Genomic DNA, 9508 nt, shown 5'->3' with positions numbered 1-9508 from the left:
AGCAAAACACAGTGAATTTAATTTACCAATAGTTCTACGACAATGACTATGAAAAGGTATTTGGTAAAGTAAATCGAAACAGTGGGAAATTTTAAGAAGCAAAGGGATCCCATCTCATTTTATAAGAGCTGCACAGGGTGTGTATATGAATAACAAAATACAGATAGCAGGCAGCAGACACAGTATGTCTGAAATAAACCAATGAGTTAGACAAGGTAGTCACTTCTCAACCACTCTTTTTAATATACACTAACGGAAGAAAATCCCAACACCAAGAAGCAGCTGTGCGACATAAACGAAAGTTGGTATGTGTGTTTCTATATGTGAAAGATGATGTCTGTTCAAATTTCGCGCCAGTCGCATAAGAGTAGCCGTAGCAGCACCACTATGATGATGCCAATCAAGTTTGCTTCAAATACACGCTAAGGGTCGTGAGCGATAGTTACCTTTGAGATGATACGTGATGAGTTGCTGTTGGTCAAGAACGCCTTAATGGTGAGAAAGACGCCATTATCATCACCTCACTGAGTTTGAATGATGTCGTAGAGCTACGAGAAGGTGGATGTTCCGTCTGCGACATTGCAGGAAGACTTGGCAGGAATGTATCCACTGTGCATGATTGCTGACAGCAGCGGGCACGAGAATTACAGCTTCAAGAAGACCGGTCTTCGGACGGTCACGTGGCACTAACGAGAGGCAAGACCACCGTGTTTGGCGTGTGGCTCTGGCGCATTGTGCTGCATCTGCAGCAGCAATTTCAGCAACAGTTGGCACCACAATGACAACCAGATGTTACAAATCTTTTATTTCTAGGATAGCTTCGAGCAGATGCGCTGTAGCGTGTATTCCACTGACCTCAGACCACAAGCTTCTGCAACTTTAGTAGTGTCAAGCGACAGTTCATTTGAGGGCAGGGTGCAGGTGTGCTGTGTTTTTTGATGGTGACTGCTTCTGGTTCGGTGCCAGTGATGGCCGACTCTTGGTTAGAAGGAGACCAGCCGAGGGCCTATAACCAATCTGTCTGCATGCTACACGCACTAGAGTTATGGCCTGTGGTGCTATTTCGTGTAAAAGCACGAGCACTCTTGAGGTTGTCCCATGCACCCTGAGTGCAAATTTGTACGTCGAGTTGGTGATTCGATCTGTTGTACTGCCATTCATGAACGGAATTTTAGGGGGTGTTTCCCAACAGGATAATGCTCACCCGTAAAGTGCAGTTGCATTCGCCTGCTCGGTCATCAGATCTGTTTCGAATCGAGCACATACGGAACATCATCAGACGACAACTCTAGCATCAACCACAAACAGCATTAACTGTCCCTGTATTGACCGACCAAGTGCAACAGGCACGAAATTCCATCCCACAAACTGACAGCCGGTATCTGTACAATACACTGGATGCAAGTTTGCATGTTAGCATTCAAAATACTGGCGGTTATACCTGTTATTAACGTACGAGCAATATATTAACTAGACGAATGTATTTCAGAAATTTCATTACTTTACACTAAATTTATTTTTGATGTATCGACCTTTTTCCGTCAGTGTGTATATCGACAATGTAACCAAAACTTGGGTACAGACAATGTTCGTAGACTACTTTTTACCGACGACCAGCTAACTGTTAGTCAGAATGAAAATGACTAACAAGAAGCTGTCTTTAATTTAAGTAAAATAGCCGGAGAATACAATCTGAACGTATCCATTACGAAAACAAAGTCAGTGGCATTTTTATGGCACCATCCCATGCGAGTTACGATTGAAATTAACAAGCAGGTCCCAGAGCAAGTTGATACATGCAAATATTTAGCGTGCAATATTACCTAAAAAGCAAAAAATGAAATAAGAAATAAGTTAGTCGTACTTAGCTATTTCTGTGGACCTTTATGCAGACTATTGAGAAAGAAAGTCCGCAGAGATTAATAAAGTTCTACAACGTTATCGCTATACCAGTGCTACTCTATGAATGAGAAAAGTGGACCTTTAAGAAGAGAAATGAAAAAAATAATAGAAGCACATGAAATGAATTTCCTTAGCTACGTGGTTGGATATACTATGATGAATGAAAAGAGAGATAATGACATCTGAGAGCAACTGGATACGCAGAATGTAATGGACATAATAAAACAATATCATTTAAGATGGACAGAACGTATAGACCGTATGCCAGATGCAAGCACCACTATAGCCATAAAACAACATAAATCAAGACGCAAATGATCTTCAGGAAGTCCAGTGAAGAGATGGCTTGACCAATTTTGAAGGAGTTGGAACGAACCAAAATGCCCAATTTTTGATGTAGACGATGATGATGACGATGATGATGATAATGATTTGGATGCACCCCCGTTACATATGGATTAGTGTCTCCAGTTGGATCCATCATACCGAATACTGTTTGGAGGCGGATCCACCCATAGTAGGTCCGGAATACTGCCTAAAGGTGGCTCCACCAGTGGTAGGTCTGGGATATGGTTTGGATGTAGATCTGTTCCCCATTACATACGATTGGACTCCGGAGGTCGATCCAACATTGTTAGGTCTGCGGTAAGGTGTGAGGGCCACTGCGACAAAACCCCCCACACCCACATAGACAAACACTGCAGTTGTGCTAGGTGTTTACAATTGGATTGCATCTACAAGCAAATGCAGACTGTGTGACCAGAAGTGACTTCATTATCGAGTGACCAGAACTGTCGCAGTGTTGGGTATATGAGAAGGTTTGAAAACAAGTAAAGTCTACCTCCTCGTGATCTTCTTGGTTACCGGACGTTCATGATCACTATGTCTCAAGTTCGTGGTGTTGGAGAAACATCGACAAATTCTTGTATTGATAAACCATTGTGTGTTACGATAAGGAAGTCTTGTAAACTATTGCATGAAGATAATATTTGTATTTCCGTCCGTGGTGGAGGTGTTGATATGAAATGTAAAATAGTTGGTGATATGACTGTATATAATAGTTTGCAATAAATATTATTTATTGATTAAATTATAATAGTCTTTTATTTTAATATACACATGAGAGCAAATAAAGAGCCCTTCCGGGTCAATATGAATGACTCATTCCAAACAACCCATTCTTGAATACTTATTTTATAATTTGTGTGTTTGTGTGCGCTCCTCGCGAAGTTTGAATTGAGTTTGGCTGTGTGCCAGAGGCCGGCGACTCTATTTTTAACGAGTCGCCGGACGCCGATTTTTCAAACGTGACCTGAACACAGATCTCGCCCTTTTCAATCCAACATCGTAACCACATGACCACGACGCCGTAGTTACACAACTACGCTCGATGCTGCACATCTTGAGCTTGGACCCTTCACTGTTTCAATTTTTTTTTCTTTTTTTCACTGTTCAACACACTTTTTTCCGTGCTTGATCTGCGTTCAGTTTTTGATGGGCTATCCCTTGGGCCATATTAGGATTAAATCTGAAGGTGGTGCTATGAGGAGATTCCCTTGTTAGCAGCTAAAGACCAACATTCGGAGGATGCCAGCCTCGCCTTGTAAGTTCTATATTTAGTGTGGACTACCCTAACCTCCTGCATATAACAAGCTGAAGTGCATACTGATGCCAGTTCAAAAGATGAACGTAGGACTACCACCAGTATCCACAGCTTACGAGTATTGTACAAAATAAACGTCCGTTTGCAACAGCTCGGTGTAAGAAAGGACCTCCAGACGTAAGTACTTCCTGTTTGTTCTAGATACCACATGCGACATGCTTTTAAAGCTCTCTATGTCTGTAGTCTACTCTAAAGAACCAAGATGCCGACGCTTCCACTCGGAAGACCGTGACATCATTTCTGATGAAGGTAACTGCAATAAAACTGTAAACACCTAGCTCAACTGCGCTGTTTTCTTGTATGTGTGTATATCGGTTTGTCATGGGAAGAGCCTCCCCACACTGCCCCATACCTATCGCTGCTGGATCCACCTACAGACACTGCCCTGGATGTATCACAGATAGATCCAACCTCAGTCACTGCCCCAGATGTATCGCTGGTGGTTCCATCTTCAGACCCCACCAAAAATGTATCACAGATGGATCCACTTTCAGACATCACCACAGATGTATCGTGAGTGGATTCACCATTGAAAACTATCCTGAGAGCTATGCATGGTGGAGTCACCTTTGAATTATAATCTGGATCTACCTTTACCAGACATTATGCATAGTTGATCCACCTTAAAATTCTATTCTGCACCTGCCTGTCCCAGAAGTAACACGTGGTGGGTCCACATTGGAATTCTAGCTGGACCTACTGTGGACCCTGCGGGGCCCACTATGACAAAGTGATGATGTCACATATCAGTACTTTAAAAGGTGGATGCTATGCATTCTAGAGACATTGTACCATTTCCCAAAGTCAGGAGCAGAAAGCACGTAGGAAGCAATTGATGTGGAAGCAGCGCGAATATGAGCAATCCATCTAAAGCGGAATTTCTTGAAACTAAAATGGACCATCAGCCTAGACTATAGCAATGGCCTTTTATAGTGACTATTATCTTACGGCCGGCCGGAGTGGTCGAGCGGTTTAGGCGCTACAGTCTGGAACCGCGTGACCGCTACGGTTGCAGGTTCGAATCCTGCCTCGGGCATGGATGTGTGTGATATCCTTAGGTTAGTTAAGTTTAAGTAGTTCTAAGTTCTAGAGGACTGATGACCTCTGATGTTAAGTTCCATAGTGCTGAGAGCCATTTGAACCATTTAATACGACTAGAAATCCTTTCCACTATCACGACAAAGATCAACTGCAGAGTAAAGGCCTAGCAGTAAACATAGCGAGCTGAAGGAGACTGCACATGTTGGGCAGAGAAACATTTGTATGAATGTTAAGGGAAGTCACCTAAATACTAACAACTGACAGGTCCACTTGCGTGTGGCAGGTGTGCAGCCACAAATCCCGTCTGCATGTCACCTACGGACTCTAACGCAACAACCCAGACAGACCTGTAATACAGGCCGGTTTATTTCTAAAAAAAATAAGTACAACTATACATGTGCGCACTGTCCACTTCTCTAGTCAGAATATGATATTATGGTCAGTAACTCTTCAACATTGCGTAGGGATGGGGACATAATGAATAATGCTGCGATTAAATCCTAGATCTCACCATACTCTTACAGTAGCTCTGAATTGTGTGCGGTTACGACTGAACTGAGTAGTTGTCGCATCAATGCAAATGACTCGACGTAATATGTGTTGCATATCTGTTTCTTCTTCCCTCACGTATTTCATAAGTTTATATCTCTTCTTTTATTAAAAAGGGATGACATGGAAAGAAGGCCATGATTTTTACACAACGATCCCGTGAAAGGTTTATTGGCTGGATACTGGACGTCAAAATTAGTGATTGCAATAAAGCGTAAGCGTAAGTGTGTGGGACCAGCTGGAAGACCTGTAATATTTTAAGAAAATATTAGCTTTTGTGCCATTGCCTTCTTAACAAAGGGATGCCATGACGGTGTTATTGCAAACTGAAATAATTACAGAATAATCTGAAGACATCGGACTTTCAAATCGCCGTCCTAAACGCTCGAGAAGACGAGTTTCTTAGATATTTTGGCGGTACAATTTGCACTAACATCACTGATAATTTCTGCTGACCAAACCATCTCTTTGTTATTGGCATATGGCGACAGTCCCACAAACAATCTAAAGCCGCAATAAGAAACATGGATAATTATATAATACAGTGGTGATTAATGTTAACTTAATTATTAGAACAACCGATTGAATTATTTTAAAAAAACATTTTACGATATGTCCGTAAATGTTAAAAATTTCAAAATGTCCACCGCACCTGTGATGGAAAATTTCGTGTAGTCGTAACTAGAGGTGAAAAAGAAGTGTGTCTCCTTCGCGGCAGCGAGGGAGATGTAAAACAATCATTCATTTATTTAAACGAAATACGTCACAGAGAGTAATTAAACATTCCTAAACGTAGGTCACCGTTGCTTTATCGATAAAAGTATGTTACGTTTTGAATCTCTGTGTCTCGTTTAGAATCGCAATATTTCGGTATATTCCACTTGAAAAAAGACGACGTATTATTCGCAAAACGCTATGCTGTCAACTAGGACTGTGGGACCATTATCCCACCACCACAGAATATTTGGCGTTGTGATCATAAGGACACAAGCATGGTGATTAGGACACATAAACAAACATACTTACGGACAATTATTTCATGGCCGTTAACTGTAAGTGTTAAGCAACAGCTGTTCTTGGTGCGGTCCTTGTATGCTAAAGATGCAGCGGTATGGCTTCTTTCGAAATTGCACTGGAGAACTATTCCCCTATATTCTACCCACTAAACAACCTTTACCTGATGTAGCACGTATGGAGGAGATTATGGTATGTAATTAGGCATATAGACAATCAGTTTTACTCGAGCGTTATGTGTGTGAATGGAATAGGGTAGAAAAAAATCTATAATACTGTCACGAAATAGCCGACACCATGCGCTATACACTGTTTGAGGAATATGTATTTAGATGTAGGCTCTTATCTTTGAGGGCTGCGACACTGGTAAGCTATAGCGATTTTTGAAGAATTGACGATTGGTGCGAGTTGGAGCTGAATGTAAGTAAATGTAGCTTGTAACGTTTAACTCTAGAGTAACGTGTGATGTTTATGTCTAACAAAGAACAGTTAGATCTAGTGGTGCGCTGACTGCATATCTGATTATTTGTATCTATATGTGTACCTGGCCCTGTTTTAGATAGTCTGTCTACTAGCAATAAGGCAATGCCACTAAATCCAAACGGGTGCGATAATGAAAAATTACAGGTAAGTACATTCAGATGTACTAGATCTTACCACGGCCTTGTAAATGTAAGTAGAAAAGTGGTCGCTGTGCAAAAATCCATTAACTGTGTGAAATGAATTTTTTATCTCGTATTGGTGTCGCCTCGGATAACGCGTTGTTCCACTGTCAGAACTACTAAACTAATTAGAGTTGCAAAAGCCAAAATGCAAGATTTCTGACTGAGACACTTTTAGAAGATGTTTCAATAAAACGACTTCGAATTGGGGAGTGGAACATGAATGAGGAGAATGACTGTGATATCTTCCTTGAAAATCTTACTATATTGTGAAACTGACTTGTAATTATTAAGCCATATCATAAAAGTTACATTTACGCAAATAAATAATCTTTACAAAAAATACATACAAATCTGGTTTCATTCAAATTCACTCTACAGCAAAAGCGCATAAATTCACGGATATTGATAACCTTATTCTAGATCGATGACAATATGCTGAAATATTCTTCAATAAAACTTCGTAATAATGTTTGTCGCATGTTATTAATTGTTTTTACTTCAAATGTTAATTCTTCCATAAATAATTAACGCAGAACAGTGAAATTATTGCGCAGAATATTGAGTACTAAGCGGCTGCCCACTCCGGAGCATTGCAACAGACACTTCCAGTCTCTGGCGCTACTCCTGCTCCTCCCGAGCAACCAATGCCTGCTCCTGCGCGACCTGACATAAGCTCTTTGTTACACATACTCTTCCTCAGCGATAGTTACCTCGCAGCGTTCTTTCACACATTTCTGTAATCGAGATATTGATAATCCTCTTGGATAATACGTTAACATTTACAGTTTTCATTAGATGTACCTATTTCAAGCGATTTAATGTACATAGACAAAGAGACTGCTTCCGTTCTATTACGCCATTGACCACAAATCACTAGAAACAGTATCAGTTATAAAATATCTGGCTGTAAGATCCGCGTGGTGGTGAATTTCTTCCTGTACGTTACAGTGGTGTTTGTTCTTGTTCTGATAACTTTGTAAATAGCCAGTGATTGGTAGAGGCCTTGACAGCGTTCTAACTAGTGCAATAGGTTGTCACAACGTGATGGAATTTCGAGACAATAAGCCGGAGTTTCTGGCTCGGGTGTGGACATCTAGAGCCAGCTTTACCCCTCAAAAGTAGGTAGATGCAAATGCCATATACTGAAGACTGTAAGATACGTGAATGGTGAGAGTAAGGAGGGTAAGCGGTACTCCGGAGAAAAGGGGGGTGGAGAGGTGATCGCTTTCCTGCTTCTTCTAAGTGTTGTAGGCAAACATATTACTTTACTCAACAAATGTCTCACGAAGTGACTGCAATGAGAAAATTTGGGGCTAATGCAAAGGTTTTTAGTAAGAGGCATTCAGCAGGAGAAGTTGCGCCTTTGCCGGGAGGGGTAGCCGTGCGGTCTTCGGCGCCTTGCCACGGTCCGGGTGGCTCCCCCCGTTGGAGGTTCGAGTCCTCCCTTGGGCATGGGTGTGTGTGTTGTTCTTAGCGTAAGTTAGTCTAATTTAGATTAACTAGAGCGTAAGCTTAGGGACCGATGACCTCAGCGGTTTGGTCCCTAAAGACCTTACCACAAATTTCCAAAAGTTCCGTCTTTTGTTTTCTCGATAAATATGTTAGGATGTATAGCAAAGGAAGAATATGATGTTACTACTGCAGTGTATGTCTACACAGGGCGAATCACCTAAAAATTGCACTGCAAATATTGCGGAAATGGAAAGTCCTACTGAAGTGCGGTTTTCGCGGGATGGATTGGTCGTCAGGGTTCGTATTTTTAGCCAATAAACAGATTGTGGCAATACTTAGTGGGTGTATTTTTGTGTAAACATACACTTTCTTAAAATGGGCAACGCCTATTGACATTAACAAATTAAAACTAAGGTAAATTAGAATGTCAGCGCTGTTTGTTGCAGGATTCTAGTGCGATGTTTCGTAAAAGACTTGCAGTAGAATCCTGCAACAAACCATAGACCTTTTAATATATGCCACTTTTAGTTTTGTAATGTCACTAGGCATTGTTACGTTTAAAAAGTGTGTGTTTGCACAAAAAATACACTTTCTAAGTATTATTACAATTTGTTGATTGGCTAACAATACGAGCTTCTGACCACTAATCCATTCTGTGGAAACCTTACATCAATAGCACTTTCCATTTCCGCAATATCTGCGGTGCCAGTTTTCGGTGATTCATTGTGTATATAGATGCTCGAAGTTGTAATGGAGGAATTGTCAAAGACGAGAATATGATAGGAAAAGCCGTGTCATCCAGGAAAGAGCTTATATTAAAGGTGGTTGGTGGTCCATCTACTGAATTGTGATGTGAAGCTATCGAACAAAAAAATAGAAGGCTTTTTAATATGGCTTTTGTTTTCATATAAAATATGCGACTGATTTAAAACAAACCCTTGGCGATTAGGGGACCACTCTCTTTTCTCACTACTTTCGAGCACGCAGCGTTAAATCAGCAACACGCCTCTAGGCACTTTAAATTAGGTGCAAACCATGTAGCGAAGGACAACATTCTTTTGGAAGTTTTGTGTACCTATAAATGGATGGATTAACATCTTAATAGTTATACAAAATTTACATTGTTGGCTCGTAGATAAAGTCATGTGAATAAAGTAATGACATTGTTCTGCAGCTCAAAAAAAAAAAAAAAAAAAAAAAAGAGCAGATGAATGTAGCAGGA

This window comes from Schistocerca gregaria, chromosome 4, assembly GCF_023897955.1.
Source record: "Schistocerca gregaria isolate iqSchGreg1 chromosome 4, iqSchGreg1.2, whole genome shotgun sequence".
Lineage (NCBI taxonomy): Eukaryota > Metazoa > Arthropoda > Insecta > Orthoptera > Acrididae > Schistocerca > Schistocerca gregaria.
Note: the sequence above shows the minus strand (reverse complement) of the source record.